At 41.7% G+C, this 20,203-nt stretch overlaps 1 non-coding gene across 1 annotated transcript; it reads right to left on the reverse strand.

Annotated features, from left to right (window-relative positions):
- Positions 1–19,648: 19,648 nt before the first annotated feature.
- LOC138986001 (small nucleolar RNA SNORA51) lies at positions 19,649–19,785 on the reverse strand. Its single transcript, XR_011462952.1, has one exon. It is a non-coding gene; the product is annotated as a small nucleolar RNA SNORA51 (small nucleolar RNA).
- Between the last annotated feature and the right edge of the window lie 418 nt (positions 19,786–20,203).

The following is a 20,203-nucleotide window of genomic DNA, read 5'->3' on the forward strand; positions in this document are numbered from 1 at the left end:
CAACCAGTCCATTCTGAAGGAAATCAGCCCTGGGATTTCTTTGGAAGGAATGATGTTAAAGCTGAAACTCCAGTACTTTGGCCACCTCATGCGAAGAGTTGACTCATTGGAAAAGACTCTGATGCTGGGAGGGATTGGGGGCAGGAGGAGAAGGGGACCACAGAGGATGAGATGGCTGGATGGCATCACTGACTCGATGGACGTGAGTCTGAGTGAACTCTGGGAGTTGGTGATGGACAGAGAGGCCTGGCGTGCTGAGATTCATGGGGTCGCAAAGAGTCGGACACGACTGAGCGACTGATCTGATCTGATCTGGTCAAAACATTCTCTGGCTTTTCCATAGCATTGTATGGAAACCCAAACCAACTTTTTGACCAACCCAATACATTTATTAAGTTCTCATGTTGCACATCTTAAACATAGGCACTGATGTCATATATCCATTATATAACTAGAATAATGAACAAAGAAAAATAAACATCACTTTAAGGTGGATTAAGCTGTCCTGCAGGGAAGGGATCACCTTAAATGTCATTATTTCAAAATCACTTAAACCTTGGAATATCTATTGGAAAGTTGGTTGAGAAAAATAAATAGTAAAAAAATAATTACTAAATGTGTTTATATATTTAATATAAAAAATTGTGAAAGTAGAGGTGATTTGGGGGCCCCCTGCTGACTTGGAGTAAAACAACCCTGGGATGAAGAATCAGCCTGAAGAGCATCTTTGGAGATAAATGGAAGGAGACGCAACAGTTCTCACAGAAGTGGTTCACTGCCTTGATGAAGAGGATCTCTTCAAGTGTTCATGATCACTGAGAGTGCACATCAGGAGGTGTTAAGTGAAAAGAGAAAAGGGACAATGTCTTCCTTTGTCAACTGATGCCTTGTTGAGGGGATAAAGTTGGAGGGCAGGTCCACAGTGCAAAGTTTGGGTTTGGCCGCTTCCATCCACTGTTTCTGAATCAGTGAAATGTTACATTGAATTCCCATGAGCACAGACTCTCAACCAGCAGCCTGTGAATGCTACAGTCAGTCCAGTGGGAATAGAAATGTAAGACTGCACTAGCCCCATCAGTCAAGATATTAAAAGTTGCAGTATATTGATGGTGTCATAAGCAGTATGTAAGGCTATACTGCATGTAAGGATATTTCTATAGAATAGGTCCTATAGAAACCACATGCTGAGTGGATGCAAGAAAACCACTCTTGTGGGTCCAGAGCACACTACTAACCTAGCATGGTGTGTTTCCTTTGATGGGAAATCAACCATGTAAGTTTGCAAAAATAACCCAGACAAAATAACTCTCAGAGGGTGAACAACATAAAAAATACACAGAATTGGACATGTTGGGGCAGAGACCCAGATATTTCTCTCTCAATACTTCTATCTACATGCAGAATGATATATGCTATAGGTTGAGTATTTATGCTGCCCTGAAATTCACATATTCAAGTTCTAATCTCAATGTGACTATACCTGGAGTCAGGGCCAGTCAGGAGAAAAAAATCCCACATGCTTACATACATGGAAATGCCAAGTGAAATAGAAAAATGTAAAGTAGTAAATGCCAAGAGAAATAGAAATCATCACCATCGTCATGGGTGATGCTCATAAAGGCGTCCTTTATTGTGGGCACAAGGGTAAGTGTCATTTGTAGATTAGCTCATTTAATCATTATTACAACTCTCGGGGATAGAAGGGGCTTCCCTCATAGCTCAGTCAGTAAAGAATCTGCCTCCAATGCAGGACACCCGTGTTTGGTTCCTGGGATGGGAAGATCCTCTGGAGAAGGAAATGGCAACTGACTCCAGTATTCTTGCCTGGAGAATCCCATGGACAGAGGAGCCTGGAGGGCTACAGTCCACAGAGTCACAAGAGTCGGACTCAACTTAGCGACTAAACCATCACCACCACCAGGAGATAGGAATATTATTATTCTCATTTGAAGATGAAAATAGAGGCTTAGAGGGATCAGGTCACTTGGGGGATAGATGGCAGGGCACCCCTGAACAATAGGCAGAGCATGGAACTCAATCTCTTACTAATCAACACAAGGCTTGGGCTTTCCTGGTGGCTCAGTGGTAAAGAAACTGCCTGCCAATGCAGGAGACATGGGTTTGATCCTTGGGTCGGGAAGATCCTCTGGAGTAGAAAATGGTGACTAACTCCAGTATTCTTGCCTGGGAAATCCCATAGAGAGAGGAGCCTGGCAGGCTACAGTCCATGGGGTTGCAAAAGAATTGGACACAAATGAGTAAATAAACAACAACATCCAACGTCCAGCTATTATTTTCAGGCCTTTGGAACATTTGTCTTTAGATCTCTTTCAGTTCAGTTCAGTTCAGTTCAGTCACTCAGTCATGTCCGACTCTTTGTGACCCCACGAATCGCAGCACGCCAGGCCTCCCTGTCCATCACCATCTCCCAGAGTTCATCCAAACTCACATCCATCGAGTTAGTGATGCCATCCAGCCATCTCATCCTCTGTCGTCCCCTTCTCCTCCTGCCCCCAATCCCTCCCAGCATCAGAGTCTTTTCCAATGAGTCAACTCTTCGCATGAGGTGGCCAAAGTACTGGAGTTTCAGCTTCAGCATCTTTCCTTCCAAAGAACACCCAGGACTGATCTCCTTTAGAATGGACTGGTTGGATTTCCTTGCAGTCCAAGGGACTCTCAAGAGTCTTCTCCAACACCACAGTTCAAAAGCATCAATTCTTCAGCGCTCAGCTTTCTTTACAGCCCAACTCTCACATCCATAAATGCCCACTGGAAAAACCATAGCCTTGACTAGACGGACCTTTGTTGGCAAAGTAATGTCTCTGCGTTTCAATATGCTATCTAGGTTGGTCATAAGTTTTCTTCAAAAGAGTAAGCGTCTTTTAATTTCATGGCTGCAATCACCATCTGCAGTGATTCTGGAGCCCCCCAAAATAAAGTCTGACACTGCTTCCATTGTTTTCCCACCTATTTCCCATGAAGTGATGGGACCAGATGCCATGATCTTCGTTTTCTGAATGTTAAGCTTTAAGCCAACTTTTTCACTCTCCTCTTTCACTTTCATCAAGAGGCTTTTTAGTTCCTCTTCACTTTCTGCCGTAAGAGTGGTGTCATCTGCATATCTGAGGTTATTGATATTTCTCCCTGCAATCTTGATCCAGCTTGTGCTTCCTCCAGCCCAGCGTTTCTCATGATGTACTCTGCATACAAGTTAAGTAAGCAGGGTGACAATATACAGCCTTGATGTACTCCTTTTCCTATTTGGAACAAGTCTGTTGTTCCATGTCCAGTTCTAACTGTTGCTTCCTGATCTGCATGTAGATTTCTCAAGAGGCAGGTCAGGTGGTCTGGTATTCCTATCTCTTTCAGAATTTTCCACAGTTTATTGTGATCCACACAGAACATACTTAATGTAAAATATATTAGCTTGCATCATGCAGTTTTTTTAAATGGAATTGGGTTCATGTAGGCTAACAATTTGAAGTGACAAGCTGAACGATCTAATTTAGAACTTTCCAGCTGGTTTTGTGATTCAGATCATTGTACCACTAGCCCAGTCTTCTATGCAGAATGATGAGGATGTCAGGAAAATGTGTGTGATCAAACTGGAGACACCACCAAGTACAACCCAAAGACATCAATGTCCAAGCAACAGGACATCATGTACATTGTGGATCACATTGGTCCCGCTTGAAGACCTTTCACTGGACTTGGACTGGCTCATTGCTTTGGAGTAATCAGGCATAAAACATTCTATTTTCTCCCAGCTAACCAGAATATCAACTCCTGCTAAGAAATCAAGAAAGAAAAAACTGGCTCCATATTGGGCTGACCTTTGTCAAATTCTCAAGAGGTTGGAAACCTACCTCTTTCTGCTACTAACCTGCTTCCTTCTGTGAAGAAATAGTGCAGCCTTAAACCTATGAGGACATTGAAAGTAGTTTTTTATTTCTTACAAACCACTGATCCAGAGAGACTGTCCACCCTTAGTCACTAAGAAGCTGACTTATTCAAGGCTCATGTGATGTATGATGTGTGTGTGTGCTCAGTTGCTCAGTCATGTGCAACTCTGCAACTCTATGGACAATAGCCCTCCAGGCTCCTCTGTCCATGGGATTCTCCAGGCAAGAATCCTGCAGTGGGTTCCCATTTCCTCCTCCAGAGGATCTTCCTGACCCAGGGATTGAACCCAGGTCTCCTGCATTGGCAGGTGGATTCTTTGAACCACTGAACCACTTGGGAAGCCAGACTTGTGTGACAGAAGGGGCTTTTTATACCCAGAGAGCAGGGAGGGACCAGTTATGGTTCTCTTAGTCAGAAATTCCTCCCAAAGTTTGCAGAGGCCTTTTGATAGGAGCGGGTGCATCCATCGTCCAGACGAGATAAAAGAAGGATGCCACTGAGTCAGGATTCTACTAAGATATTATAAAGAAGATTGTGGCTGGAAAAGTAGAACTAAGCAAAAGCAAAATGACTTCAAGTGGAGCTATCGGCTCTTTCTCTGTATTAGCAACACACACAGAGAGCTGGGGCGTGCTTGTCACCATCAGTGGACGCTCTCCATGTTCATCGCTCAGGCAAGGAAACCTCCCATTAGCTACAAAGTGCGTTTCCTCCCATTTTCTGCAGCACAGAGTAATATCAGATTTTGTGTCAGTGGTGCTAATGGTGACAGATGTCCATAACTGGGTCCTGTTTGTGGGTGAAGAAGGGTTATTACTGTCATTATTTCTTCCTCGTCAAGTGCTTGCTACAAACTAGGGGCCATATGGGATGGCGAGCTCCTCCCCATCCTGCCAGGGCCCAGCACGATTGTGCGTGGACGATGTTGAATGGAGATGCTCCCTGGGGTGGCTCAAGCCAGCGAACGGCTTTGATGCACTTCGGGCTGACAACGTGATTTGCAGCCATTCTCTGTGATGCCTCAGAGCCACTTCAAATCTTTGTCAGATGCCAACCCAGTGGGGACAAGCTGACTTTGGTCTCTTTATTTGTTCCTTTGGGAAGCTCAACATTCAACCCCCATGGAATATTTCCTGAGAGTTCAAATCTGCGCTGGCATGAGGGGAAGGGCAAGAGATAAGGAGCAGGCATGCTCTGGTTCCTTGAATTAAATGGAGCTTCTGACTGTACAGACTTAGAAACACTGGGCATAAGACAACACTAACTGACATTGATCTGATACCTGTGTTACAGGGATTTGTGGGGGCACATTAAGGATGTCATCTCATTTAAACCACAATCGTGTGTTCCAATAGAAGAGATGATTGTTGCCTTCATCAGACCTGAGAGGTAAGGATGGGGTCCAAGTAACCTGGTAGCCCAGCTGGTAAAGAATCAGCCTGCAATGTAGGAGATACCAGTTCTATTCCTGGGTCGGGAAGATCCACTGGAGAAGGGATAGGCTACTCACTGTAGTATTCTTGAGCTTCCCTGGTGGCTTAGCTGGTAAAGAATCCACCTGCAGTGTGGGACACCTGGGTTCAATCCCTGGGTTGGGAAGATCCCCTGGAGAAGGGAAAGGTTACCCACTCTAGTATTCTGGCCTGGAGAATTCCATGCACTGTATAGTCCATGGGGTTGCAAAGAGTTGGACACGACTGAGCGACTTTCACTTTCACCCTACCTGTGGTCACACAGCTGGTAAGCTGCAGAGGCAATCAATGGATCCAAGCCTTCTGGCTGTTTCCAGAATCCACTGGATAATTTGTAGTTTCTGTAGGCTTTGAACATTTTGGACAAGATATTTCTGTTGCTGAATTCATAGGACCTCAATTTCATAAATAGTTTTCAATTAAAATAATGAATGTTCATCATGCTCTTTGCAGTCAATTTCTTTTTGTGATGTAAGAAAATTCAGGGACCCTCCTGTTGAAATACTGGATCTGACCTCATTACACAGTCATGGCTCATACTTTTTTTAAAAAAGCAATTCTATTTCTCCAGACATCACAATCTGTATCTGAGAGGCTGTCTGAAAGAGCCTTATTATGGCAGCTTGTTGCTGACAAGTAATACACTATTGCCATCTATTGTAATGGAGAGTAAGTTGATTTACTGCAAAGGATAGTGAGTTAATAGGAAACATTCAGTATGCAGCTGGGAACTGCAGTTCATCGCTTCTGTCCATAAGAATTTCTCGATAGCTTGGGGCAACCCGAGTGCCTGCTCTCATGGATAGTATTTGACCTGAAGAAACTCAAATCTCACTCACTCCAGGGTCATGAATCCTATTCACTGACGAAGAGGCTATAGGAGATACAGCAATTCTTTGACTCTCTTTCTTTAAACTCAACGAGAAACATTAGTAGCATCTTTTGCCAAAGCAGCCTTTTGCAGAAGATCTCATTCCAATAGTAGCATTGGAGCAAGGGAGGCTGGGATTAAGCTCCTAGGCGCTTCCCAGCTTGACAATGAAAGACAGAACCTCCTGTCCTTCCCCATCGGCACCAGCTCTTATTCCCCAAAGAGATGCAAATAGCACTTCACTGATTTCGAAGGGCTGTCTACTGTATCTCATTGTCGTCCTGCCTTCTAAGCTGATCAGAAAGCCTTAGGGGGCCATGATACCCACTTCATTTCCTGCTGATCTTAAATAAATCTGTGATCTGCCGGTCAGCACTGGGATCATTCACAGCTAACATCCCGGGGTTCCTCATTTCTGATCTGCCATGGAGCTGGCCAGAGAATGCTGCCCATCTCTGGAAAGCACAGCAAGGCAGTCAGCATCATTATCCACTCAGCCTGTGGCTGTTGAAAATTTGGCACATGCAAACAAGTCTCAAATAGAGTCAGTTCTTTTAAGAAATTAACTTGAATCCCTGTCTATTTGTCTGACCCCTTTGGCTTGCTGTCTCTTTCCCTGTGCCAGGGGAACACACCACTTTACTTTGGTATCACTCTGCTCTGTCTGCTTTCCTGGACTTAATGCCTGTATGGGTATCATCAGAAACTCCCAATTTGGTTACATCAGTTCCTACCTCTTTGTTCTTGGCTCTTCCCATGATTCTGAAGGGAAGCAGTTTAGACTCAATGAATTGTTGGCTGGTAGTGGTTTAGTCGCTAAGTTGTGTCCAACTCTCGTGACCCTATGGACTGTAGCCCACCAGGCTCCTCTGTCCAGGGGATTCTCCAGGCAAGAATACTGGAGTGGGTTGCCATTTCCTTCTCCAGGGGATTTTCCCTACCCAGGGATCAAACCCAGGTCTCCTGCATTGCAGGCAGATTCCTTACTGACTGAGCCACCAGGGAAGCCCCCACTGAATTGTTAGACCTTCCCAGTTGTGTTTTCCATGCAATTTTGAACTTTAGAAGGGTAAAAGAATGGATTTATGCTTCTGTGAGGCAACATGGAATAACTCCGTTAGAATCCCTGTACAAGAGATCCTTTCTGAGCCATGCAGAGAACAGCGCTTGTGCTTGGGACAGCCAGTCCTCTGGTTTGCCTCATTGAGCTCCTGCTCATTCATTCTTTAGTTCAACAAATCCTACTGAGCTCAAACTACAAGCCAGGCATGGAGGTGGGCACTGGGGTGCAAAGACGAGTGAGAAATGATATTTATTCTTAATGGATTTATGGAGACAGACATGATACACAGATGCCTCCAGTGGACTATTCCAGGAACATGCAGAAGTGTGCATGGCATGGAAGGGGGCTTTGGAAAGTTTCCTGGGGGAGAAGATATCTGAGCTAGAACTTGAAGCTAGGCAGGAGTAAGAGGAGTAAAGAATGACAGAGCAAAGAATTGAACAAAATTCCAGAGACCAACTTTGGTGTAAAGCCAACACAAGAGTTTGGTATCACTTGAGTGTAAAGTGTTCAGCGGGCAGACCTTCAAAAGATAATTGTCTATAAAGGAAATATGATGTGTACAAGCACCACCTCAGAGGCCTAGAAGAATCTGGTGGTCTTGCCTGCATCCCTACCTCCAGTAACTTATAGTCCAGATGCATGATAGTATCATTGGATTCCTCTTTTTACCAAACCAAAAAACTCTGGATGGTGGCACAGACATATTAAAATATCTGAAAGCCCCCTGGACAACAAGGAGATCAAACCAGTCAATCCTAAATGAAATCAACCCTGGATATTCATTGGAAGGCCTGATGCTGAAGCTCCAATACTTTGGCCACTTGATGAGAAGAGCTGACTCATTGAAAAAGACCTTGATGTTGGGAAAGATTGAGGTCAGGAGGAGACAGGGGGTGACAGAGGATGAGATAGTTGGATGGCATCATCGAGTCAATGGACATGAGTTTGAGCAAATTCTGGGAGATGGTGAAGGACAGGGAAGCCTGGTGTGCTGTAGTCCATGAGATCACAAAGACTCAGACATGACTTAGTGACTGAACAACAACAAGCCTAGGATTAGAAAGCATCATGAGAAAAGAAAATGATTGGGATAACTTGTGTGTAGCCTTTATCCAGGCCAACTTAATTCCCTCAGATGTAGCCAATGATATTAGCTCTTGCAAACTCATTAAAGATTCCACTGCGTAATTTGACAAGGATCCACTTTCTGTGATTTGGGGGATATAATCAGCATGATGCTGAAGCTCCAATACCTTGGCCACCTGATGCAAGGAGCTGATTCTTTAGAAAAGACCCTGGAGCAGGGAAAGACTGAAGGCAGGAGGAGAAGGGGCTGACAGAGGACAAGATCGTTGGATGGCCTCATTGACTTGATGGACTTCTGGAGCAAGCTCCAGAAGATGGTGAAGGACAGGGAAGCCTGGCGTGCTGCAGTCCATCAGGTTGCAAAGAGTCAGACACAACTGAGCAACAGAAAAATAACAAATCAGCATGAAGATGAATCTGCTGCATGTCCCATATGGGTATGTGCCATTTTTCTCCCCGTCTTTGGAATCCGTACATGCTGGAATAGTCCCTCAATGGGGCTCTCACTCCACATGGGGGTACAGTAGGAAATAAGAGTCAACCAGACATGAAGCTATAAACCTGGTGGTCACACCCAATGAGCGTAAGGCAAAGTTTGAGGTGCATTTTAGGATTTTACAAGGCTATCTCTCTTTGTCTGCAACCAGCAGAGAAAATACTCCATCAGTTTAGCAACTGCCTCTTCTAATGGAATCACCCTTTCTTCCTGCTTTAATCAGTGGATTGGACTCTCTTTTAGGCTTAAATAACAATGCTCATATCATCTAGGTATAGTCTAATACAGCAAAAAGGAAATCAGCAAAAATATCAAGATAACCAAGAGTTATTATCCAAGCTACTTAAGGAAAACTATATCTGCTCAGCCGTTAGCAGATCTGGAATTTTAATATCTGTGTCAGGAGGGAAGATACAGAATTTGAGGTAGGCAAAAATGTCTGATAAGAAGAAAATATATACCTTGTAGAATTATCTTCAGTTTGTGAACAAAAGTTTATAGCACTTAGATCATTTAATCCCTTGTAAGAAAGCTCAGAAATTCTAGTTCATAGGGAATTTCACCTGTGCTGAAGTCCTAGAGAACTTACATATTCATGACATCCCATTTATTGAACTGTTTTTTATCTCTTGTATTGCCATTTAACTTTTCCTGGGTTCATAAGAGGTGGCTCAGCAGAGGAGAAAGGATATGGGTTTTAAAGAGAGAACAAATCTGGATTTGAATTGGATAAAACAGCCTGAATTGCCCATTTTCCAGCTGTGTGCAGTGGTGCAATTAGATAACAATTCTGAGTCTCGGTTCCTTCATCTTTAATATAGGAATAGTGATCCTCTCCTGGATTCTTAGGGTTTCCTGGGTGGCTCAGATGGTAAAGAACCTGCCTGCAATGTAGGTGTCCCAGGTTCGATCTCTGGGTCTGGGTGGTTATGAGAATAGAATAAAATATATCCATAATATCTGGCATGGGAATTGGTGTTCATTAAACTGTGACTATTATTTCATTTTAGCCATGGAAAATGATTTTAAACTCTCAGTCCACTTGCTTTGGGGAAGCCAGCAGCCATGTGAGAAGTTTGGCTACACTGAGCGTTCGGCCATGCAGTAAAGGAAGCAACGTGGAAAGGCTGTGTGTGGAAAGCATGAGAGTGAGGGGAAACACCCAGCCATCCCCCAGCCACATCAGCAGATCCAGCTCAGGCACCGCACAGGAGGGAAGGAGCCTCTAGAGGACTCCAGCCTCATGGCCATGTGGCTCTAACAGCATGGGAGGCCAAAATCAGAGCCATCCAAGGAGGCCCAGTCAACTCTCACAGCCAAGAGGGATAATAACAAATGTTTGTTTTAAGCTATGAAAAAGAAGAATAATTGTGATTTCCTTTAAGTAAGCATTATTTATTACATGCTTTGTATTTCCCAAGATCTAGCCCCCAACTGATGCAAAAATCACTATTTACAGGTGGACTATTAGTTTCCTTTTATATTTTTATTAGACGAAAATACCAATATACCATATCAATGGATCTCTGTAACAATACACAGATTTCAAAACGCTTGATTTTCTCTCCATGCATTTTCACCAAGGGTTCTCTTTTTTCAAATGTGTATAAAGGCATAATCACATACATTTTAAAGTAGTGATTATCTATTGAGACTATATGGAATGTTAATAGTATGACCAATTCATTTATAAAATGTAAGAAAAAAAATCAGAAAAAAATCTCACAGTAAAAATATGTATAGGTCTTGGCGAAGATTTTTTGGATCTGACTCCAAAAGCAAAAATAAACACATGGGGCTACATTAAAGGAAATTGTCAACAAAATGACAAGGCAACCTAGGGAATGGCAGAAAATATTTGCAAATCATACAGATGATAAGGAGTTATTATCCAAACTATATAAAGAACTCATAACAATTCAATAGCAAAAAAAAAAATGTCAATCTGATTTAAAAATGCTGAGAGGATCTGAATAGACATTTTTGCAAAGAGGACATTCGAATAGCCAAGATAAAAAAAAATGCTCAACATAACTAATAATCAGGAAAGTCAAAATCACAATGAGTTACCACCCCCACACCTGTTAGAATAACTATCATCAAAAGGACAAGAAATAACAAGTGTTGGCGAGGATATGGAGAGAAGGGACCCCTTGTGCTCAGTTGGTAGGAATGTAAATTGGTGCAGCCACTATGGAAAAGAGCATGGAGGTGCCTCAGAATTTAAAACTAGAATTACCATATAACCTAGCAATTCCACTACTGGGCATTTATCTGAAGAAAGCAATAACACTAACCTGAAAGGACACGCACCTCAAGGTTCACTGCAGCATGGCTTACAATAGCCAGGATAAGCAAACAATCTGAGTGTCCACTGATAGATGAATGGATAAACAAGACAGGAAATATACACACAGACAACGGAACACAATTAAGCCACAAAAATAATGAACTCTTGCCTTTTGCAGCAACATGGCTAGACCTTGAGGGCATTATGTGTGCTGAGCAAAATGAATCAGACAGAGAACAACAAATGCTGTACGATCTCACTTATACATAAATGGAATCTAAAAACAAAAAATCAAATAAAATCGAGCTCATAGATACAGAGAACAGACTGGTGGTTGCCAGGAACAGAGGAAGGGCAAGTGAAATGAGTGAAAGGGGCCAAAAAGAACAGACTTCAGGTATAAAATAAATAAGTCCTGGGAATATAATGTACAGTGTTAGCTACAGATAATAACACAGAAGTCGTCTCTTATCTGTGGGGGATAAGTTTTAAGACCCCAGTGGATGCCTGAACCCTACATATGTTTTTTCCCATACATACATACTTATGATAAAGTTTAATTTATAATTAGGCACAGAGATTAGCAACAATAACTAATAACAATATAGAATAATTATAATATACTGTAATAAAAGTTAGGTGAAAATTGTCTTTCTCTCAAAATATCTTATTGTATATATTTAATGTATTTTCAGGAGAAATACCAGCAATCTCAGATATGCAGATGATACCACACTAATGGTAGAAAGTGAAAAAGAACTAAAGAGCCTATTGATGAGGGTGAAAAAGGAGAGTGAAAAGAGAAGAGTGAAAGCTGGCTTGAAATTCAGTCTTATAAAAACTAAGATCATGGCATTCATTCAGTCCCATCACTTCATGGCAAATAGAAGGGGAAAAAGTGGAAGCAGTGACAGATCTTCTTTTCTCAGGCTCCAAAATCACTGCAGATGGTGACTGCAGCCATGAAATTCAAAGACGCTTGCTGCTTGGAAGGAAAGCTATGACAAACCTAGACAGTGTATTAAAAAGCAGAGACATCACTTAGCCAACAAAGGTTCATATAGTCAAAGGCCTGGTTTTACCAGTAGCCATGCACAGATGTGAGAGTTGGACCATAAAGAAGACTGAGGGCCAAAGAACTGATGCTTTCGAAGTGTGATGCTGGATAAGACTCTTGTGAGTCCTTGGACAACAAAGAGATCAAACCAGTCAATCCTAAAGAAAATCAACCCTGAATATTCCCTGGAAGGACTGATGCTGAAGCTGTAACCCCTGGACTTTGGGCACCTGATGTGAAGAGCTGATTCATTAGAAAACACCTTAATGCTGGGAAAGATTGAAGGCAAAGGAGAAGGGGGCAGCACAGGATGAGATGGTAAGATGGCATCACCAACTCAATGGACATGAATTTGAGCAAAATCCAGGAGATAATGGAGAACAGAGGAGCCTGGTGTGCTGCAGCCCATGGGGTCACAAAGAGTCAGACATGACTGAGCATCTGAACTACAATGACAACAGCTGTCTTTACTAAGAATTTATGATGTTCTGTAGCTGTATCTTTTGCAGTTTGAGGTGCAACAGCAAAGCTGAACTTCCACCATGACTTCTTTTTTGGCATATTCAAATTGCCAGCCTCATCTCTCGTGCACTTTGAGGCTATTTATTAAATTACGGGTACTTGAACTTAAGCACTGTGATACTTTGACAGTAAATCTGATAACCAGAGGATTACCAAGTGACTAGCTGGATGGCATGAGATTTTATCAGCACTGTGAGCAATTTAAAACTTTTGAATTGTTTCTTTCTAGAAATTTCTATTTATTATTTTTGGACTGCTGTTGACTGTAGGAGACAAGCAGTGGGAAAGAAAACCATGACTCATAAAAGGGACATCTGTATAGTGTTTATATTTGAAAGTTGCTAAGAGAGTAGATCTTAAAAGTTGTCACCATAATAAAAACTTTGTAACAAAGTATGGTAATGGCTGTTAAGTTTTTGTGATGATCACTTCATAATATATACAAATGTTGAAACATTATGTTGTACACCTGCAATTAATATAATGTTATATATCACTTGTATCTCAATTAAAATGTCTGCTCAAAACTGAGAGATTCCATGGTTTCCAGGGATTACTGGTCAGTGAAATGAAGCTGCCTCTCCTTGAGGAACTAACTCAATAGCCATGGTATTTAATAATACCTAACTCCACTCTGTATATGGTTCTTAGCTTGTTGTTAAAGGTGCTTACTTCCTTTCCTCCTACTGACAAAGTTTTGGACAATATGCTGAACTAAGATTCCAGGGAAATTCAAGATGGCTAATAGCCATTGATACACCTGTGCGTGTATGCTAAGTCGCTTCAGTCATGTCCAACTCTTTGCAACTCTGTGGACTATAGCCCGCCACACTCCTCTGTCCATGGGATTCTCCCAGCAAGAATACTGGAGTGGGTTGCCAGGCCCTCCTTAAGGGGACCTTCCTGACCCATAGATCGAACCCACGTCTCTTATGACTCTTGCATAGGCAGTCGGGACTTTACCACTAACACCATCTGGATACACCCAGATCCACCTTTATCACCTCACTAAAAGTTTAAATGTAATAATTAATTCTCAGATTTTGTTTAGAAATCATGGCATGTAGAAATTTTTAAAAAATGTATGGGGGGGGTTGTTTTCATATTTCTCTTGAGTACCAAAAACAGATTTGTGACTTCATAGAAAATAACAAAAATTTGCATAGAAACTTGGATTAGGCAGTAATTACATTCAAATGTCATATTTAGTCTGAGCACCCAGTTATTAAGCCAACAGATAGGTAGTTAGATAAAAGGAAAAGGTTACAGTGCCTTCATAGTCTGAAAAAAAACCACACACTTGAGTTATTTAGAAGAGAGAGAGTGTCTGGCATTAAACTGTGTGCAAAACAGTCTAATACAAATCTTCCCATTGGAGTTCCTGATTAATAACAGACAAATCCTCAAAAGAAAATTGGCTAGAAGTACAAAAATGTACTTCACATAGACTTTTTTTTATAGTGATCCTAAACAAAAATAAGGATATAAGGTGAGATTTTTAACTCAGTGAAAGTATTTTATACTATCTGGTGTGATACCACCAAAGGGATGAAGACTGTGGGAGCTGGTGGGGAGGGTTTTGCTGGAGAAGCAACAAATTTATCTTATTCATTCCCCATAGTGAAGGAAAAACAGAGCTGAATGCTGAGATCAAGAGATATACAGAAGATGACAAAAGCCATAGAAGAGAGAAGCCAGAGTTAGAGCCAAGAAATTATCACTGGGCATCAGTGATTCAAAAATCAGGTGGAGCTGATGAGAGAAAGAGGTGGAAAAAGAAACAGACCCCAAATGTCAGTGGATGGACAAATCACTCAATCAGAGCAATTTCATGTAGAGCTAGGCTAGTGTTTGTGATGCCCCAGAGGTCTTCCCTGGCACCTGATAAGTTGATGTCAAGTGAAGGAAATATATCCTAGATGATGTATTCTGTTTATCAGCAAACTTGATGCTAAACAAACTTTTATTTTTATTTTTTAAATTTTTTTTATTTTTTCTTTTTTTCAGGCCGCGGGAATTTCTGGCCCCAACGCGCGGCGCAGCGCCCCACTCCGGCAGCGGAGGGGACAGCTTCTAAACAAACTTTTAAAAGGCTATAAGAATGGATGATTAGGGACCTCCCTAGTGGTCCAGTGGTTAAGAATTCACCTACCAATTCAGAGGACACGGGTTTGATCCCTGGTGCAGGTACTAAGATCCCACATGCGTCAGAACAGCTAAGCCCATGGGCCACAACTACTGAGCCTGCGTGATAGACCTACTGAAGCCCTCGCACCCCAGAGCCTGCTCCGCAGCAAGAGAAGCTACTGTAATGAGGACCCCACACACTGCAACTGGAGAGTAGTCCTCACTCTTTGCAACTAGACAAAGTCTGCACGCAGTAATGAAGGCCTCCCTGTCCATCGCCAACTCCCAGAGTTTACCCAAACTCATGTCCATTGAGCCGGTGATGCCATCCAACCGTCTCATCCTCTGTCATCCCCTTCTCCTCCTGCCCCCAATCCCTCCCAGCATCAGAGTCTTTTCAAATGGGTCAGTTCTTTTGCATCAGGTGGCCAAAGTATTGGAGTTTCAGTTTCAGCATCAGTCCTTCAAATGAACACCCAGGACTGATCTCCTTTAGGATGGACTGGTTGGATCTCCTTGCAGTCCAGGGGACTCTCAAGAGTTTTCTCCAACACCACAGTTCAAAACTGTTCATTCTTCAGCACTCAACTTTCTTTATAGTCCAACACTCACACCTATACATGACTACTGGAAAAATCATAGCTTTGACTAGACAGACCTTTGTTAGCAAAGTAATGTCTCTGCTTTTTAATATGCTGTTTAGGTTGGTCATAGCTTTTCTTCCAAGGAGTATGTGTCTTTTAAATTCAAGACTGCAATCACCATCTGCAGTGATTTTGGAGCCCCAAATAATAAAGTCTGTCACTGTTTCCATTGTTTCTTGATCTATTTGCCATGAAGTGATGGGACCAGATGCCATGATCTTCGTTTTCTGAATGTTGAGTTTTAAGCCAACATTTTCACTCTCCTCTTTCACTTTCATCAAGAGGCTCTTTAGTTCTTCTTCACTTTCTGTCATAAGGGTGGTGTCATCTGCGTATCTGAGGTTATTGATATTTCTCCTGGCAATCTTGATTCCAGCTTGTGCTTTATCCATCCCTTCTGTTTCTCATGATGTACTCCGCATAGAAGTTAAATAAGCAGGGTGACAATATACGGCCTTGACGGACTCCTTTCCCGATTTGGAACCAGTCTGTTGTTTCATGTCCAGTTCTAACTGTTGCCTCCTGACCTGCATACAGGTTTCTCAGGAGGCAGGTAAGGTGGTCAGGTATTCCCATCTCTTGAAGAATTTTCCACAGTTTGCTGTGATCCACACAGTCAAAGGCTTTGGCATAGTCAATAAAGCAGAAATAGATGTTTCTCTGGAATTCTCTTGCTTTTTCAATGATCCAAGAGATGTTGGCAATTTGATCTCTGGTTCCTCTGCCTTTTCTAAATCCAGATTGAACATCGGGAAGTTCACGGTTCACATACTGTTGAAGCCTGGCTTGGAGAATTTTGAGCATTACTTTGCTAGCATATGAGATGAGTGCAATTGTGCAGTAGTTTGAGCATTCTTTGTCATTGCCTTTCTTTGGGATTGGAATCAAAACTGACCTTTTCCAGTCCTGTGGCCACTGCTGAGTTTTCCAAATTTGATGGTATATTGAGTGCCACATTTTAACAGCATCATCTTTTAGGATTTGAAAGAGCTCAACTGGAATTCCATCACCTCCACTAGCTTTGTTCATAGTGATGCTTCCTAAGGTCCACTTGACTTCACATTCCAGGATGTCTGACTTTAGGTCAGTGATCACACCATTGTGATGATTTTGGTCATGAAGATCTTTTTTGTACAGTTCTTCTGTGTATTTTTACCACCTCTTCTTAATATCTTCTGCTTCTGTTAGATCCATACCATTTCTGTCCTTTATTGTGCCCATCTTTGTGTGAAATGTTCCCTTGGTATCTCTAATTTTCTTGAAGGGATCTCTAGTCTTTCCCATTCCTTGCATTGATCACCGAGGAAGGCCTTCTTATCTCTTCTTGCTATTCTTTGGAACTCTGCATTCAAATGGGTGTATCTTTCCTTTTCTCCTTTGCCTTTCACTTCTCTTCTTTTCACAGCTATTTATAAGGCCTCCTCAGACAACCATTTGTCTTTGAAAGACAACCATTGCCTTTCTTTTTCTTGAGAATGGTCTCGATCCCTGCCTCCTGTACAATGTCACAAACCCCCATCCATAATTCTTCAGGCACTCTGTCTTGGTACAAACCAATCATTCTGAGTTTTCTTTTTATATGCATCAAAGAAGAGCTAATCTGGATTAAGCTCTGACAAGAATCGAGTTCAGATTGTCAGCCCACTGATAAGGCACATCGTTTGGTTTTATATATGAGTGGTCTAGAAGGCAACACAAGCATTCTGATAATGACTTTTGATCTTCCCTATAAGAAAGATCACATACCTTCTCTCAGATACAGATCTGCTTCCTTGGGGGTAAAGACTGTCAATAAAGCAACCTAAAATATTAGTAACTTACATTTATTAAGTGCTTATTCTATGCTTGGCATTCCGTTCAGCATTCATTTCCTTTAATCATTATGGCATTATTTTGCTAATATGCAATAAAGAACCTGCCTGACAATGAAGGAGCCTCAAGAGATTCCAGTTTGATCCCTGGGTGGGGAAGTTCCCCTGGAGGAAGAAATTGCAACCCACTCCTGTATTCTTTCCTGGAAAATCCCATGGACAGAGGAGCCTTGCAGGCTGCAGTCCATGGGGTCGCAAAGAGTCAGACATGACTGAGTGTGAGTATCATGATGATGATGATGATGGTGAAATAATGTAACAGTTACTATTATCCTTTTACCAATGGGGAAATTGAGGCTTAGAAAGACAAAGGTAGCAACTTTAAATCTTTTGGAGAGTTTATATGAACACTTGCCTGTATATATACATCTGTTTATATAACTCTTAGGTATACTTCTAGGATTTATATATGTCTATACATGTACTTAATTTCATCACATTGAACTGAAATAGAATCACAGAATTTATCCAGAAATACAAATTTACCTGCTCATCAATTGGGCTTCCCTGGTGGCTCAGACGGTAATTAACCTACCTGTAATGTGGGAAACCTGGGTTCGATCCCTGGGTTGGGAAGATTCCCTGGAGGAGCGCATGGCAACCCACTCCAGTATTCTTCCCTGGAGAATCCCCATGGATGGAGAAGCTTGGCAGGCTCTAATCCATGGGGTCACAAAGAGTCAGACGCAACTGAGCGACTAAGCACATCATAGCTCATCAATTAACTCCAGAATTTGTCACTGCAGTAAATCCAGGAAAGCTCCTTAATGAAACTCAATTCCACAAAATATGTAGATCAGGGATTGACAAACTTTTTCTGTAAAAGAATAAATATTTTAGGCTTTGCAGGATGGAGTATCTTTGCTGCAACTACTCAATTCTCCATTGCATTTGCATAAAAGTAGCCAGAGACAATACGTAAACAAATGAACAGGGCTGTATTCCAATAAAACTTTATTGACAAAAACAGGAAGTGGGGCAGGATTTAGCCTTTAAGTTTAGTTTACTAATTCCTGATATAGAAGCAGTATACATTATAATCATATGTATGCAGTATATTACTAACTCTTTTATACTTTTAATAAGTTTACTTCTCATACAAGTATGATATTCAGCTGGTCTTTGTGATAGTATTCTGATATTCACTCACTATGATCAGTATTGGAGAAGGCAATGGCACCCCACTGCAGTACTCTTGCCTGGAAAATCCCATGGATGAAGGAGCCTGGTGGGCTGCAGTCCATGGGGTCGCTGGGAGTCAGACACAACTGAGCGACTTCACTTTCACTTTTCACTTTCATGCATTGGAGAAGGGAATGGCAACCCACTGCGGTATTCTTGCCTGGAGAATCCCAGGGACAGGGGAGCCTGGTGGGCTGCCGTCTATGGGGTCGCACAGAGTCGGACATGACTGAAGTGACTTAGCAGCAGCAGCAGCATGATCAGTATTATAATTTAAAAAATAATAATTGAGAATTTAGTTAGATATTACATATTCATTGTGTATAAATTTTATGGTATACAATTACATGGGTTTCTTCTGCTATAAAGAAAGTTTTAATTCATACTTCTAATATGGTAAAGTGGATGAGTTGGACTTTCAGAAGAAAGATGCTGAGATTATACTTATATTTGTAGGTAGTGGTGGTTCAGTGATAAAGAATCCACCTGCCAATGCAGGAGACCCAGGTTCAATCCCTTGGTTGGAAAGATCCTCTGAAGGAAATGGCAACCCACTCCTTGCCTGGGAAATCCCATGGACAGAGGAGCCTGGCGGGCTACAGACCACGGGGTCGCGAAAGAGTTGGACATAACTTAGTGTCTAAACAACAACCGCAGAAGTGACTCTGCCTTTTGATCTATTTGTAGATGCCTTACACAAGACTTTAGATTTAAAAGTTATTTCTGGCTCTTGTTAGTGACATAAAATAGATTTCTTTTCCCAAGAAAAAAAGGAAGATTCTTCATCATTCACGATGTGCTTCTAAATTCCATTTAGCTTGGGTAATTAAAGGTTTGGATTCTTTCTACTAAGTTTCTGGCTTTCAGCACTGCCATTTTTCTTTTCTTGGCATTTAAAAAAAATAAAGATCCAGGAGATGCTTAAAAGGGCGAAATTCTCTATATTTTTCTTAGCATTAAAAAATACATTTATTCACTGCTAATTTTTTTAAAAATTTCACTTTATTTTAAAATTATTTTTACTTTTATTTTTATTTATTAATATTATTTTTATTTATATTCCATGTCCCCCCATTCACAATACAGACCAGGCAAAGGGCCTGCCTGGACTGAAGTGTACATGGGGTGGGTTTACTCTGCCTCCTGTTTCTATATGGTCAGTGTAAGAACACAGCTTGCAGTAAGCAACAAGATGGCTGATGCTAATATTTTAGATAATTTTACATTAATGATTCCTACTACTGCTAAAACACACACACACACAAACTTTTACAACATAATATTCAATACTGAAGCTCAAACAATGCAAATACTGGAAAAGATGGCAAAAAAACAAATGCCCAATTTCAGACATCCTAGAACTTTTCTGATAGTTCTCACACATCCATTTCATGACCTCGGGAAGCTTCAGAGGCCTTGACAGGGACGTTAGGATCCCAGAAGTCTGGACTGGAGTTCCACCTCTCAGCTGATCTGGGCATAAGTAACATAAACCCTGTGTCTTTACCACTGACTTGAGATCAATGCTGAGCAAAAAACAAGATAATATCTGATAGAGTGTGAGTGGGGTATGTATTTCTTCTCTTCCTTTTAGAAGGTGGTGTTTTCCTCCTTTT

The sequence above is a fragment of the Bos mutus genome, chromosome 27 (assembly GCF_027580195.1).
Source record: "Bos mutus isolate GX-2022 chromosome 27, NWIPB_WYAK_1.1, whole genome shotgun sequence".
NCBI classification, from domain to species: Eukaryota; Metazoa; Chordata; class Mammalia; order Artiodactyla; family Bovidae; genus Bos; species Bos mutus.